The sequence below is a fragment of the Triticum aestivum genome, chromosome 7A (assembly GCF_018294505.1).
Source record: "Triticum aestivum cultivar Chinese Spring chromosome 7A, IWGSC CS RefSeq v2.1, whole genome shotgun sequence".
Taxonomy (NCBI): domain Eukaryota; kingdom Viridiplantae; phylum Streptophyta; class Magnoliopsida; order Poales; family Poaceae; genus Triticum; species Triticum aestivum.
In genome coordinates this window covers 460,051,057-460,067,973 of record NC_057812.1, presented here as the reverse complement: position 1 = coordinate 460,067,973, position 16,917 = coordinate 460,051,057, and the positions used below count along the sequence as shown (strand labels likewise).

The 16,917-nt window shown below is 43.2% G+C and overlaps 1 long non-coding RNA gene across 6 annotated transcripts; it reads left to right on the top strand.

The window, feature by feature from the left end:
- The first annotated feature begins 11,046 nt into the window (after positions 1–11,046).
- On the top strand, positions 11,047–15,758 carry LOC123147561 (uncharacterized). Of its 6 annotated transcripts, none has more exons than XR_006473304.1 (5): positions 11,047–11,500; positions 11,582–11,663; positions 11,768–12,154; positions 15,074–15,537; positions 15,606–15,757. It is a non-coding gene; the product is annotated as an uncharacterized lncRNA (long non-coding RNA). The 6 variants fall into 6 exon arrangements; XR_006473301.1 differs by having other exon boundaries at positions 11,768–12,173; XR_006473303.1 differs by having other exon boundaries at positions 11,049–11,500; positions 11,768–11,894; positions 15,606–15,756.
- The last annotated feature ends 1,159 nt before the right edge of the window (positions 15,759–16,917 follow it).

Sequence of the window (16,917 nt, the reverse complement as noted above, 5' to 3'; positions counted from 1 at the left end):
TGAAGGCACGGCAGCCCGCCGTGGCCACCGGGGCCCGTTGTGGAGGTGGAGCTTGACCTTGGCATCCCTGTGCCGCCACAGCAAGTGGCATATGACCCTGCCGTAGCAAGCGATCCTGACATGGTGGTGCTGGAAGTGGTGGAGCATCTTCTTGCGGATGGAGAACCTCCTGGCAACTTCTTTCTTCGTGCACGGGCACGCGGCGCGGCGGATCACGCCGCTGGGCCATGCATCTTGGAGCGAGGACACCGTCTTGACATGGGGGAGGCTGAGGCGCTCCATGAGCCATGCACCCCGGCGTGAGGGTGCCATCTTGGTGGTGAGGGGGTGGAGACGCTCCGTGAGCCACATGGCCCGCAGCCGGGGCGGGCGAGGCAGCAAAAGGGATTGTGCAGGAGAGCCCCCCCGTGGTGCTGACGAGCTCGGCGATGCGGTCCAACCAGTCCTCGTAGAGGTCGTCCACCGGGCGGTAGCGCAGGAGCTCGCGTGCCATGAGCAGCGCGGCCTGTGCGTCCGTGGGGTCATGGCGAGCGTGAGATGATGAGACGGCGGGAGTCAGCGACGGGGTGGCGGTGCCACCGTCTCGCCGCACAGAGGGGTGCAGTGAAGAGGCTTGCTGCTCATTTGCCGTCGGGCCGGTCGCGGCATTGGCGGCGGGAGATGGAGAATGATGGGGAGGTCCGCCGACAGGGGCTGTCTGAGCAACACAGGTGGCGAGAGCAGCACGGCGCTCAGGGCAGGCCCGGCGAGCGTCGACCATGAGCTTGGCGGAGTGGTGAAACGCGGATCGACGAAGAGGAAAGCTTCGGCGTACCCCTACCTGGCGCGCCAAATGTTGTATTTTGGGTTCCGGGAAAACCCTTAAGGTTCGAACACTGGGTGCACACAAAGATCTCTCCCCTCTCTAGCTCGCACACTCTACAATCTCACGGCCTAGCTCGACGAACCCAAAGAACATGAGACACAAGATTTTTACTGGTTCGGGCCACCGTTGTGGTGTAATACCCTACTCCAGTGTGGTGTGGTGGACTATCTCTTGGGCTGAGGATGAACAGTACAAGGGAAGAACAGCCTCACGAGGAGAGGTGTTCTTGTGCTTATTGAACTTGAGTGGTTGTAGTGCTACGGATTCAATCTAGGTCTCTCTCGATGAGATCCGCCTCCTATGGTGGTGGCTAGTCCTATTTATAGAGGCCCTGGTCCTCTTCCCAAATATTGAGCGGGAAGGGATCACACAACGGCCAAATTCGAAGGGAGACAACTAGTACAAGTTATCCTGACAAAAGTAGTCTTCGCCTGCCAAAGGCTCTGGTGGTGACGCCGCCTTGGGCTCCACGGTGACCTCCGTCCTGCCGTCCTTCTAGTCTTGGTCTTGTTGCACCGATATGGAAGCCTTTGCCTGATGCCTCGGGACTCTACGTCTGCGCCTGCTCCTTTAGCACCAAAGAGGAAACAAGGACACTGCGTGTGCTGGCGCCCGCCTGGCGCCCGCTTGGTTCCAGTCGTCATGGCTTGCATCACAGGAACCTCATGACGTGCCCCTCACCTTGATCTCACCGCCCCTCGTGAGCCAGTTTGGTAAGGCCGCCCCTGAGGAGGTCTTGCATCGTCCGCCTCGCGAGGCTTGGCCCCTCGCGAGGGTCTTGAATGTTTGCTGGTGAAGATGGGTCGTACAGGGCCGCCGGTGGAGCCACGCTGCAGGCCGCAGGTAGGCAAGTCTGGGGACCCCCGTTCCCAGAAAGCCGACAGGAGCCAAAATAAAATTGGGTTGCCTCCCAACAAGCGCTATCGTTTAAGGCCCCTAGCTAGGCATAAAAACAAGAATAGATCTAGGTATTGTCATCTTTGGTATGAAATCCATAAGTGGCTCTCATAATAGATTCATAAGGTAATTTAATTTTCTTTCTAGCAAAGTGTTCCATGCCTTTCCTTAACAGAAATTGGAATCTAATATTTCCTTCTTTCATGTCAACAATTGCACCAATTGTTCTAAGGAAAGGTCTACCAAGAATAATAGGACATGTAGGATTGCAATCTATATCAAGAGCAATGAAATCTACGGGCACATAATTCCTATTTGCAACAATAAGAACATCATTAATCCTTCCCATAGATTTCTTAATGGTGGAATCCGCAAGGTGCAAATTTAATGAACAATCATCAAATTCACGTAAACCTAACACATCACACAAAGTTTTTGGAATCGTTGAAACACTAGCACCCAAAGCACATAAAGCATAGCATTCGTGATCTTTAATCTTAATTTTAATAGTAGGTTCCCACTCATCATAAAGTGTTCTAGGGATAGTAACTTTTAATTCAAGCTTTTCTTCATAGGATTGCATTAAAGCATCAACGATATGTTTAGTAAAAGCTTTATTTTGATTATAAGCATGAGGAGAATTTAACATAGATTGCAACAAGGATATACAATCTATCAAAGAGCAATTATCATAATTAAATTCCTTGAAATCCAAAATAGTGGGTTCATTGCTATGTAATGTTTTGACCTCTTCAATCCCACTTTTACCAATTTTTGCATCAAGATCTAAAAACTCTGAATCATTGGGATGCCTTTTAACTAAAGTTGACTCATCTCCAGTCCCATCTTTATCAAGATTCATATTGGAAAACAAATATTTAATAGGAGAGACATTAATCACTTTTAGATCTTCATCATTATTATCATGAAAACTAGAAGAACTCGCTTTCACAAAGCAATCTTTTTAGCACGCATCCTAGTGGTTCTTTATTTGCACTCATCAATGGGAATTCTCATGGCTTTGAGAGACTCATTGATATCATGCTTAGGTGGAATAGATCTAAGTTTCAAAGAATCAACATCAAGAGAAATTATGTCCATGTTCCTAGCCAACTCATCAATCTTAGGCAATTTTTCTTCAAGAAAAGCATTGAAATTCTTTTGCTAATTCATAAATTCTTTAACACTAGTCTCAAAATCACCAGGCATCAAATTAAAATTTCCATAAGAGTTGTTGTAGGAATTATCATAATTATTAGAGGAATTACTAGGGAACGGCCTAGAATTAAAGTTTCCTCTATACGCGTTATTACCAAAGTTGTTCCTGCCAATAAAATTCACATACATAGATTCATTATTATTCTCAATCAATGTGGACAAAGGCATATCATTAGGATCGGAAGAAACACTCTTATTAGCAAACAATTTCATAAGTTCATCCATCTTTCCACTGAAAATATTAATCTCTTCTATCGCATGAACTTTTTTACTAGTGGATCTTTCGGTATCCCATTGAGAATAATTAACCATAAAATCATCTAGGAGTTTTGTAGCTTCTACTAAAGTGATTTCCATAAAAGTACCTCCTGTGGCCGAATCTAAACGCTTTCTAGAAGCAAAATTCAATCCGGCATAAATTTTTTGTATTACCATCCATAGATTCAAACCATGTGTAGGGCAATTACGTATCATTAATTTAATCCTCTCCCAAGCTTGTGCAACATGCTCATGATCAAGTTGCTTAAAATTCATAATATCGTTTCTATGAGAGATGATCTTAGCGGGAGGAAAATACTTAGAGATAAAAGCATCTTTGCACTTATTCCATGAATCAATACTATTCTTAGGGAAAGAAGAGAACCAAGTTTTAGCATGATCTCTAAGAGAAAACGGAAATAGTTTCAATTTAACAATATCATTGTCCACATCTTTCTTCTTTTGCATATCACACAAATCAACAAAGTTGTTTAGATGGGTAGCGACATGTTCACTAGGAAGGCCAAAAAATTGATCTTTCATGACAAGATTCAACAAAGCAACATTAATTTCACAAGATTTAGCATCAGTAATAGGAGCAATCGGAGTGGTAATAAAATCATTGTTGTTGGTATTAGAAAAGTCACATAATTTAGTATTATATTGAGCTATCGCGACCAACAATCAATCCAACACACAAGCACAGAAAAAAGCAAGCGAAAAGAGACGAACAAAAAGGAAGAATAAAACGGCAAAGGTGAAGTGGGGAGAGGAAAACGAGAGGCAAATGGCAAATAATGTAATGCGAGGGATAAGAGTTTGTGATGGGTACTTGCTACCTCTTGAGCATGCGTTGGTTTTTCCTTGAAGAGGAAAGGGTGATGCAACAAAGTAGCGTAAGTATTTCCCTCAGTTTTTGAGAACCAAGGTATCAATCCAGTAGGACACTACACGCAAATCGCCTAGTACCTGCACAAACAATCAAGAACCTTGCAACCAATGCGATAAAGGGGTTGTCAATCCGTTCACGGCCACTTGCAAAAGTGAGATCTGATAAAGATAATAAGATAATTTTTTGGTATTTTTGTTGTATAGATTGGAAAATAAAGATTGCAAAATACATAGTAAACTAGAATTATAGATCGAAAACTTTTATGATGTAAACTATACCCGGGGGCCATAGGTTTCACTAGTGGCTTCTCTCATGCATGATAGCATTAATTATGGTGGGTGAACAAATTACTGCCGAGCAATTGATAGAAAAGTGCATAGTTATGAGAATATCTAGGCATGATCATGAACATAGGCATCACGTCCATGTCAAGTAGACCAAAACGAGTCTACATCTACTACTATTACTCCACACATTGACCGCTATCTAGCATGCATCTAGAGTATTAAGTTCATAAGAACAGAATAACGCATTAGGCAAGATGACATGATGTAGAGGGATAAACTCAAAAAATATGATATAAACCCCACATTTTTCTCCTCGGTGGCAACAATACAACACTTGTCGGTTCCCTTTCGGTCACTGGGATCGAGCACCGCAAGATTGAACACAAAGCTAAGCACTTCTCCCATTGCAAGAAAGATCAATCTAGTAGGCCAAACTAAACTGATAATTCGAAGAGACTCGCAAAGATATCAAATCACGCATATAACAATTCTGAGAAGAATCAAATATTTTAAATAGACAATCTTGATCATAAACCCACAATTCATCGGATCTCGGCAAACACACTGCAAAAAGTATTACATCAAATAGATCTCTAAGAACATCGAGGAGAACTTTGTATTGAGAACCAAATAGAGAGAAGAATCCATCTAGCTAATAACTATGGACCTGAAGGTCTGTGGTAAACTACTCACACATCATCGGAGATGCTATGGTGTTGATGTAGAAGCCCTCCATGATCAATTCCCCCTCCGGTAGATCGCCGGAAAAGGCCCCAAGATGGGATCTCAGGGTACAGAAGGTTGCGGCGGATGAAAAGTGGTTTCGTGGCACCCCTGGATGTTTTCAGGTTATAAGAGTATATATAGGCGAAAGAAGTAGGTCGGTGGAGCTACGAGGGGCCCACGAGAGTGGGGGCGTGCCCTCCTGCCTCGTGGCCGTCTCGTTGCGTCTCTGACTTCCACTACAAGTCTCCTCAATTACCTTTGTTCCAAGAAAGATCTTCGTGAATGTTTTGTTCTGTTTGATATTCCTTTTCTGCGAAACACTGAAATAGGCAAAAAAGCAGCAAGTGGCACTGGGCCTCCGGTTAATAGGTTAGTCCCAAAAATAATATAAAATCTCTCCCTAATCTATCCCTAATAATAAAGTACGGATTGACTCCGTGGGTTCGCCGTCACAATACGCTTTCTTCTCATGTCATAATACGCTTTTACAATTTGTATGGACAAAATCATAATATAAACGAGGTGGTACTAATACGTCAATCACGCTTTAAAAAAACTTGTGTGGTCTGATATACCGAGGCCCCCAAACCTTTCATCGTGGATTTCCCCACATCACGGAACCTTCCTGTGTCGTTCTCAAAAAAAGGGAACCTTCCCGTGTCCTGATAGAACACGCAAGAGAGCTAGGAGAGATCCATATATCGAGCACACCCGAAAATGATTAGACTCGATATCAAAAATAAAAAAGGCATCGATCGCCGGCGACTTCGGCGCAGTCTGCCTCTGTCATTTCCTGGCGCCCGTGTGTCTTCTGGCGGGCCTGCTGGAGCTGGGCTGGCCGCTTGCGCCCTTGCGTTATGGGGCTTGGCGGCGTGTGATGGTCGAAGTGAAAGGCAAGGACGCGAGTGACGACAGAGAGGCTGGGCAGAGAAGATACGTCTGGCGGCAAGATGCGATGGAGGATGTGTCTGCCGTCGTGGATGAGCCCGTGCGCGCGGTGTGTGCTGGGAGGGCTACAGAGGAGAGAATTGAGGAGGAGGGAAATGGGAGAGAGTACATGGCTGAGAGAGAATGGAAGTTGGGCAGCACGCCACCGGGATCTTCTCCTATTCCACGCCGGGTTCTTTCTATAATGTGTCGCTCAATTTACTGCTCTCTTGATTGAAGCTTTCTCACATGTAAGTAGTGGCCCATAGTTGGCTGGTTCGTGGGTCGGTGATGCGTCCCCTGATCTGGGTCGATCGACCCAAATGGAGGATCGGGGACGAGGCCGGATCGAGAAGGATCGATGGGTTGGTCGCGACCCCGATCAATGGGTGCTGACTACGCGAGCACGTGGAAATCACGCTCCACCACAAGACTGCCGCCGTTCATCCTTCCGCCATCTGCCATTCGCCTATCGGCGGTCGGCCGTCAAGCTCTCCGCTGCCTTATGCGACATCTCCCATCCCACTTCCATCTGACGATATGGCGTACGCGAGCGCTGCTTGAGAATCCGACACTGGAGCGAGGAGAGCTCTGGATGATTAGTCCTCAAGATGGATCCACGGGGGACTATGTCCGCTCCATGGATTTGGGATTTCTATTTTGAGATGATTTGGGATAATTCCTGGAGCAGAATCGCTTGGTGTGAAAGAAAAAGGCAGATGGGAAAATCAGGGCGTACTCATCAGTACACTTGTGGCCCCATTTTTTTAATCATTTTTGTTAGTAGTTGCTGAGATGGATGACAATTTAATGTAAAAATTTAGAGCAGACATAAAATTTTCTGGCTGGATTCTCGCTCCAAATATTGGCAACTATGTCAGCACAGATTGTATTTTTTGAATGGAATGTCCAGATCTTTCCATCACATACCATGATCCAACGTATCGTACCGGGGTCGTTGACCAAAATTTCTTTGGACCGCGATACTCAACCCAGTCGACTCGAATTTCTCGCAACTATGCAGTTGGCAGCTCTGAAACGGTGTTAGGAAAATCAGCATGCTTGATCTTGCTATGGCATCATGTAGAAGCTGATCAAATTGCCATGCTATCAAGTTATGGTTAGTTCAGTTTGCTAGAAAAATCATAGTGCTTCAAGAATTTGGCACTTGGTAGTACATCCATTGGAATCTCAACTCCCTAATGAAACTTCCGTCTAAATGCACAATTGGCTCATAGAGTTTGCACAACATATCTCTTTCTGTAGCTGTTTTAATTAGCCAGGAAAAAAGAGTGTAGTGCTTATGTTATTTCAAACAAAAATGGCAGCAACTGGATGCAATTTTGAGTAGTACATGTTGAATAACGTGACCAACCAGCTACCCCTGAGGTGGTCTGCACATTTTCAAGCTATCTTCCTCTCAAGGTAGGATATTTAGTCTATTACTCTTTCAAGGAAAATGTAAAGACTTTGATGCCCAAAGGCTCAAGCTGTTTGTGTGGCTTTGATTGAGCAATATCCATGTGGTTTAACATGGGTATCTTGATGACTTCTATTTGGAAAATAGCGTGATGTTGTTAGTTGCCCAGCTGAAAATACATGTAGTCTTCATACAGTCTATAGTAATATTACTCTCCTGCGATCTGATCCAGTGCTACTTACTCGGCAATGTTCACGATACTTTTTGTCTATCCATCAACCTCGGTTCATATATAAGACCCTATTTACATGTAGTGTAGGTATATACATGTTCTGTTAGTCAATTTTTGTTTACTGAACCGCTGGCCGTTTTTCTATTAATGAGTGTGACGCGGCCTTGTAACTAAGCAAAGTGATTCGAGGAGGAATTGGCAGATAGGTGGCTCCACCTCGACGTTGTTGACTTTTCAAACTTAGCGAACTAAAACATCTGAGTAGCTAGAGCTCCCACTGGACAGATCCGAGTGGATCAATCACAATATCGACATGATGAACAACGGCCACTGCATTGCAAGCAAGGCGAAGATGAGGGAAGCTACACAAGGGTTGGTATATGGCATGGCTAGGACAGGTGTTGACGACCAAGATTGTTGTTGTCTGCAATGCACACCGCTTTATGCATTGGCTAACCTATTAGTTGGGCTTCTTACACCATGTTTTGCTTAGCTAAATATTTGTGTGTGTTTGCGCTGCAGATGGTTTACAAGGAAAAATAGACAGATGCGACTGATTCATTTTCTTCTTTCAGGATGCCTGCCACAAATACAACTATAGGCTCGGATATATATGTTTGTTCCTTTGTCCACCGTTTAGACTAAAACATATATTTAGTAGAATAATCGATATAATATTGTTTGGTAACAGGCCACATGTTGTGATCAAATGGATGGAGTGTATTGAATTGCAAAACCAATGTCCTAGAAAATAAACAATAGAAGTTCTAATAAAGCACTGGTTCAACTAAAACATTAACAGTTCCTTTTGTGATTCGTTGGATCTAAATCGCAACAAATCTGTTTGGGTAACACGAATGGATTACTCAAATGTGTATACCAAAAGAAGCCGAGCCTATCACCTTGAGATTGACCATGCGTTGTGATCAAATAGATGGCCACCATCGATGAGGGCGAAAAGGAGGGGTTTATCCATGAGCCATTAAGCCATGCTTATTAGGCTATGGTGTGTGGTCGTTAATTCTTCCGTTGCAACGCACGGGCCTTTTTGCTAGTCTTTCCCTAATAATAAAGCACGGATTGACTTCGTGGGTTCACCGTCACAATACGCTTCTTCCGGTAAGTTTACGCTTTCACTTTAAGTTTAAAACATTCTTTTCCCTAATAATAAAGCACGGATTGACTCCGTGGGTTCACCGTCACAATACGCTTCTTCCCGTAAGTTTACGCTTTCACTTTAAATTTAAAACATATACGTGAGGTGGTACTAATTCGAGGACCCACGTCATGTGCAATTGGATTTTCGTCCATCCACCGTTTGAATGATCCAGCCCATGAGCTAGCACAGGCCCACCTATATCCTGGTTAAGATTTCTGGCGGCCCGAGAGGCAAAAAAATCTTCCTGGTGAGGGGAGTTGAATACTTTGTGTCACAAGTCAGAACCAACTAAGCGTTGCGCTGCGTTTACAAAGTAATAATATCCCACCTCGCTCCTTTGAACCCAATCCCATCGACTTTTATACGCCAGCGGCCTCGATGCATCAGAAGTCAACAGGTGGGAAGCAGAAGCAAATGAATAGAGGTTTACAAATCCACACGCAGCATCGGATGCTTCCACGAAGAAATCAGATTAGCACAACCGGCGGTGTGTTCCGAGACAACGATTTACTGCTGACAATCAGCAGGAAGGAGGCCCTTGAAAAACAACCTAAATATCTTCGGTGAAGAAAAGTCACAAGGTAGGAGGACATGCTCTTCTGCTCTCATGGCCAAGGAAAAAGGAAAGAACTGAAAGGTGTAGGGGAAGGAAGAGAGGGAGCAGGAGGTGCTGCTGTGGCGAGGCGCCAGCTTCGGTGGGTGGGCGGCGTGCACGAGGGCGCGGGAGGTGGATCGGGCATTGAGCGTGTTGGAGGAGGAGGAGGCGCTCGGTGGTGGCCTCGATCCAGATCGGAAGCGGCGATGCAGCAACAGTCGTTGAGAGGGAAGCGGTGGGAGTCTGGGGTCAGACAAAACGCGTCACCCGCGCGAGATGGGCGGTGGACACCCGACCCGAGTGGGCTCTGGACACGGGAGCACTCCATTAAATCGACCAGGTTTGGTAATAATAATAAAACTAAGTAGATTTAGGAGGGACACGCTCCATTTACCAATAAAATCGCTTGACTCTCGCCATGCATGCATTTTTTTCTCTCCGAATCTACATTTTGTTTTCCTTTTTGAAGTTGGATATGAATCTATTTGTGTTTTTTGACATACTCATATTAACTACATAGGTCAGGACACACACGGCAAAAATATATGTGCCTGAGCGCCCAATGAAGTAAATACAAAAATTGTCTCTCTGCGTTGTTGATTCCGGTTTATACGAGTGCATAAAAAACCATCGGTGTCAAAACATTGACATTTACATGTCATGGCCACGGAGTTAATTATTCTTAATAAAGTTGTTGTTCCGGATTAGGAAGAAGATGTCATGCTTGATGTCCCTGAAAATGGTCATGTTGAAGGTGGTTCGGATGAACGTGGCAACCATCTTATACATCCTTTTCACCCAAATATTGATGCTATCAAATAACATGAAACAATTGCATCGAGATAAAATTATTTGAAAGTGTTGGACTTGGATATACGACATTTGTATTGTCTGCCCGTGGTTAATCTGCTCGTGTGGTATGCTTTGTCACTAGACATCAACAGAGTGAAGTCGGATGAATAACATGGTGTATATAGCAATGCTCTTACTTTAACATCATTTTACTGCTATCTAAATTGCTTCAAGGAAAAACATGATACTCTAGCATGCATACGACGCATATTTTCTGATGCTTATGTCCAGCGTAATCCAATTTTAATAAAGCATTCACTTTCTTAAAATAAATAAAAATTCACGTTTTACTAAAAAGCAAAAAATAAGAAGTGTATGCACATACTATTCCATGAGCCACTACTCTTCTATCATATGAAGAAAGCTAAGGTGGCTTCTTAACATTCAAAATTCAGACTCCAAAAAGTTATAATCAAGGTAATCTTATTATTGACGTTTATCAGAACTGAATGTAAAAAATGGAGCGTAATAGCACATGAATCATGTTTTGCGAGTTTTTATGCCCATTGCAACGCACATGCATTTATACTAGTAATAATAAAGCATGGATTGACTTTGTTAGGTTCATCGTCACAATACGCTTTCTTCTTATGTCATAATACGCTTTTACGATTTGTATAAACAAAATCGTAATATAAACGAGGTGGTACTAATTTTGATCCGCACGTCTTTGTGGAAGTTCAAAAAAAGGTCCCTTGTTTATTTTCAACCCGGGATCCTCCCGAACCGGTATACGGGTGAGAGAAAAGAAAATAAAAATAGCCCAGCCAGCAGCACGACATGTCCTCCAATCCTGCAGCACCGCCGCCTCCTGCCCGCCCCGCCTCACCGAGCGCCACGGGCCACCCTCTCCGCCGAGCGCCGACACCGCCTACCCGCCTCCCATTGGGATCCCCAAGCGTCTGACCCCGGTCGCCTTTCATCGCCAGTACCTACAGATCCGGCTGCCCATCGCCTTCCCGGCTTCCCCGTCGGCTGCACCTCCCAGCGCCGCCACCCCCACCCCTGCCAAGCTCCGCCACTAGAGGATCTCCACCGCCTGGATCCACATCCCCATGGCCGGAACGGGTCCTCCTCGAGGAGCCGCGCATCCTCTGCCTGCTCGAACGCTGCACATATCATATGCTAGGTTGAATCCCACCGCCTACGACCGTTGCTGCCATCAGATCAGGGTAATGGACTTGAAGGTTGATATATCTTGAGTTGTCCCATTGTCATACTTAATTCAGGATTCAACTCAGGAGAGTGTATAGAACATGCAGGTTTGTATTGTTTCCAGTGTATGTTGGTCATGCATCGGATGTCACTCGGTTTCTAGGAATTTCAAGATGGCATGTAAGCTTCTCCTATTTGACGTATTTTTACTTTCTCGGAATCTCTTTATTAATACCAATGGTGATTTTATTTCTGCCTGATGACTTGTTGTCATATTGTTTTAGCAAAGAAACCAACAAACAAGGAGAGAAAACTTAAACAAGAGAGATGTATGAGGATGCCGGTGTCTCATCAAACATGTATTGTGTGAGGACACTCTTCATCCGACCTAATCTTGACGATCATCCGCAGGTACACACATACATGTTCTTCCTTGCCGCCTCTTGGTTTAGTTCACATGTCTTGAATTACTTTGATCCTTTTGGTGACATCAAACTGGGTTGCATAGAAGTAACTGCTAACTGGGTTTGACCTTTGTGAGGAATCTACAACAACACTTCAAAACTCCGCAAGCTTACGCCTGACCACATGTCGGAACTCGATAATACAACAGTGTACGATGCACCAGAGGTTCCAATGGATATCTGTCGAAGCGATGTGGTCATTAGCACGTATGCTCACAGTCTCCTGGTAGAGCATTTTCCCTTAAACGATGCTACTGTCACATGATGCATATCATGGTTTTGCTGGTTGGTAATTTGACCTGCACAACACTTGCTGATATTATCCTTTCCAGGATGCGGAATGATTCTTCAATTTGGGGTGCTAACTATGCTAGCTTCATATTGCTGAATGTAGGAGCTTATTTTTTTCTTGTTAGTTACTAAATGATATTGGGCAGGGAATCTGAATGAACTATTCTTTCTGATTCTTGGAGTTACATGTGTGATTGCTTAGACTCTTCTAATACTGTCATAGTCTTGTTGGTTGCTTGGCTGAAATAGTTTCTTATGGGCCTCGTTCTGGACCTGTTCCCACTTATATAGAATATATTTTCCACTGGTTTCATCAAACAAAAAAGTCATAGACATTAAATATTTAAAGTTTTGTCTTGTTCATACTTTCTAAAATCTGAAACTATACTGAAATCATCATAGAAATTCTGCAAGTAAGAATATTAAAGGTACCCGTGTCATTCATCCCTACTAGATGATGAATGCTATTGCTATTTTTTTCTCAAAGATGCCTCATTTTCATTAAGAAGAAAGCTCAATAGACCAAAATTCCATATCATTTCTTCTTTCTTAAGGAAAACTGTCTATAGGTAGCAATCACAGATGTTCAGCCTATTTTCAGTTGACAATATACTGAATAATTTGACAGTGAAAAAGTACAGAAAATGCTCTTAAGAAAATGAATCAATTCGCGTGGAAAATATCTTAGGCAGCAAATCCACCAGGTTTGAGATGTTCACAGAAACATGTCAGTTTTAGGAAACTATAATTCAGAATTGTTTGCCGCACTATAATGTTTCAGGCATTCAGAAACATTGCCCATGATGTTAATATGTTGACTAGGGGCCTTTGGTAGCTACTTTAATGCAAATTGTAGTACCACAGTGTCCTACTGCTTATATTAAATTGCAATGTGAAAGTAAAATAAAACTTAGGATTTGGTTGTCTATCTGATCCATCAGTAAGCAAGCAAGGGTCATGTTGTCAGGAAGAGAGTTCAAAAACCATCAATCTCAGGAACACTCTGACCATGTATTTGACTATGTTGAATACCCAATATATGATAAGATGCTATTTTCATTTGCTAGGCAACCATGAAAAAGTTTCTTCCCGATTTATAATTTAAATTAGTCTTGTGTGTTCTTTTATTCAGTTATTCTAATTTTACTCATGTGTGTTCTTTTATTTAGTTCTGTGAGGAAGAAGAAGGGATTACATCGATGTGTAATATATTCTTTGTTCTGCAACCATACCTACATGAGATTATAGTTCAGTTAGAAATCTGAGATTATTTTCCTCCAGAAATGAGCATTAGCCCTCAGAACAGAAACGACCTGCACAACTATCCTCCTACTTAATTATTAATCTGTATGTTCATTATTACAGTAAGTCCAGAAACTGCATTTGTGTATTTGTACCAAGCTTCCTTGCTCATCTTATTCTGTACGTACCATTTTGTATGTCGGAAAGCAATGGTTTCTATATAGAGCTATAGTTCATCTATATGTTTCTGCTGCCTATATATTATTCATGTGTTTCCCTCACCTGCTATTTGAATGACATAATCCTTCAGATCTTTCCCAAGTTTGGTGTTAAAGCTAACACGACTCCTCCTTCATGTAAATACAACTTTGAACGAAGGAAAGCAAGACAGTGCCGCCTTTATATCTTGGATCACTCCATAGCAGGGAGCAAGAGTGGCCACATCCGAGTTTAGATATTCAGTCACTGTTTTGCAATCCATCCCAAGCTCCACGGGTCCTCTGAAAACTTTTGCCAGAGCATGTAGCCAAACCAGGGCTTCCTGGGCTTCATCTTCCTCCACACTATCGAAAACTGGTAACTGACAGTATGTCGACAGATACACTTAGCCTCTGTAATCCCTGGCTACAGCCCCCACCCATCCCGGCCACTGATCTGCTAAAAACTTGCGTCAGTGTTCAACTAGGCTGAGCCCTATTAGGGTGGAGTCCACTGTATGGGTGGCAGTGAAGGAGGTATTTATGTGGTAAACGACGGGGATAGTTGTTCCTTTCCCTTCTCTGAACTCTTCTTTTCCATCGCATCGCCCATCTCTTGCTCGTACTTCTGCAGGAAGCTGACAGAGTGCAGGACATATTCTTTTCCTAGATGGACTACTACAACGCACGGGCATTTTCACAAAGAGAACATAGGGATTTTAAGTTTTTTATAGCATGCACTGGAGGCTGTAGAGTTAAGTTTTTGTACATTTTGTGAATCATTTTGTTCCATATTCTCTTAGTGTATATAATCTAACTATAGAAGGTTATTTACTATCTGCAAATTTGCCTTTTCCATTGCTGATCATGTCCTCTCTGTGCACTTACATCCTTATGTTAAGAGTGTAGTGATCTAATGATTATTCAGAAGGGATGTGCATGTTCCTAGATGCATAGCTTTTCTTATATACTCCCTTTGTTCCTAAATATTTATCTTTTTAGATATTTCAAATGGACTACCACATACGGATGTATATAGTCATATTTTAGAGTGAAGATTCACTCATTTTGCTCCGTATATAGTCACTTGTTGAAATCTCTAGAAAGACAAATATTTAGGAACGGAGGGAGTAGATTTTCATTACACTGAGATTTTTTTAAGGGATAACAATGGTATTTAAGATAGTTTTTTTGTAGTTATTTTGTAGAATTCTCAAACTGAAATCCAAACAAAGCATACCTTCAAAGGCCATCATAATGGCACTTAAAATAAATGCTAATCTGCACTCATGCGGCAATCTGGTGCCCATTCTTCTGGTGATTTGGTCAAAGCTACAACCAAGCAAAGATATTTTACATGCTATAAGAATTAAGTTATGGATTTTTGTGTTCCCAGGTCTATAATATGCGTGCTCTCCTGGTTCCCTGCAAGCTCTTTTGGCCATGACCTCAAGTTCTGCAGCTAGGCCGTGAATGTGTTGGTCCTTCTCACCGTCCACTGATGATGGGGCCCAAGAGAAGTCAGGGAAGGAGAAAAGGATGTTGCTATCGCGTGGTCGTCGGAACAACTTGCCATGGACACAGCCATGCACTGGATGCCATCGACAGCTAGTCGTGGATGAGCACCTCGCCGCCTCTGCAAAATATGGATGCACGGGATTCTGCTACTAACATTGGGGAGTGTGTACTGTTGCGGTGCTGTGACATATACACTCTATGGAAGAAACCCCTGTTTGATTTACAGGGGATGCTGATTTGGAATCTACTTTTGACAGATCAATCTGGTTTGTTGGCTGCTGGGTGGCTTCATGTGACGCCGCAGTGCACTAGGGAGAGGTACCGAGGTCCCCAGAGCTACATGTATGTACCATAATATTTCTTCTTTCGATTTTGACGTTCAATATTGACTCCTTGATCCCGTTTCTTAGGGTTCATGATTGGCAATTGGTCGTGGGCAATGGAACTAAAATGTCTACTGAATGTTCATGGATATCTTAAAAGGAGAACAATTCATACTTTAGATGTACATAATATTTGATGCATCAGTCTAATCTGTAGTTCAAATTACAGTGTATGATTTGTTTGGATAATATATATATATATATATATATATATATATATATAATGGAGCCGTCTAAGTTGGACAGTTGGACATGAAATTACCATGTACAATTTAAATACAACTTGCAAATTCAATTTTACTTATTTTATAAACTCTTTAATAATAATTCTAAACAGCATAATAATCTAGACAATATTTTCCAAAGGATGTTTTTTACATCTTCCTATATCATTTTGATGTGAGATGGGTTGTAAATACAGGTCTATAAATAATTTTATTATAGTTGTTATTTAACATCCATAAGCCATCGTTTGGGGATAAGCGTGTTGAAATTGAGGACGTGGAGCGGTGGAGAGGTCATTGAGCCATGCTTATTAGGGTAAGGGTAAGGGTGTGCGCTATTATTTTTGGAAAAGGTAGCAATGATGTCTGCTTATGTGATGATTATGTCATGGATGATATACCCATGTCTATGCCGTTGTGAATATGCCCGTGATGTCGTAGTGTTCTATTTTTTCCGTTGCATCGCACGGGCATTTGTTCTAGAAGCATATTAAAGCCCATTAAACATCCAAAACAGATAATATAATAGCATGGAACAATCAAAAATTATAGATACGTTGGAGACGTATCAGTGTGTAGTAAGTTTTGCCTGCAACTACTACGTGTATGTGGTGGCTTGGGGTTGTTAATTTTCCAACCTTCTAACCCCTCCTACGAGTGCCATGGGCCTCCTTTTATGGATTAAGGGGTCACCACAATGGCAAAAAGGGGTCACCACAATGGCAAAGTGGTCATTATCCACTGATGTGATAGTAAACAGTGCTATCATACCTAACTCTGCAGGCTGACAGGGTGCATTAAATGCACCGCTTAGTGTCACATCAATGGGCGCCCGGCAAGGCCTGCCGGGCTATCTTGCCAGCTCCGCTCCTGCTCTCTTGACACGTCGCAGGACACGTGTCATCTATAGGCTTCTCTATAGGAAATGACTGACATGTGGCGAATGGTTGCCACTTAATCATCTTGCGGATTGACACCGTACTGATTGACGACATGGGTCGTGCTTGAGTGAAAGGTGGGGCGGTTCTGCTCCCGTGAGCCCCGCCAGGCTCTGCCGGGGAGCCTCAGTTGCTTTGCTTCTAGTGGTGGCCATGCCCCTTGCCGGGCTCGCTTGC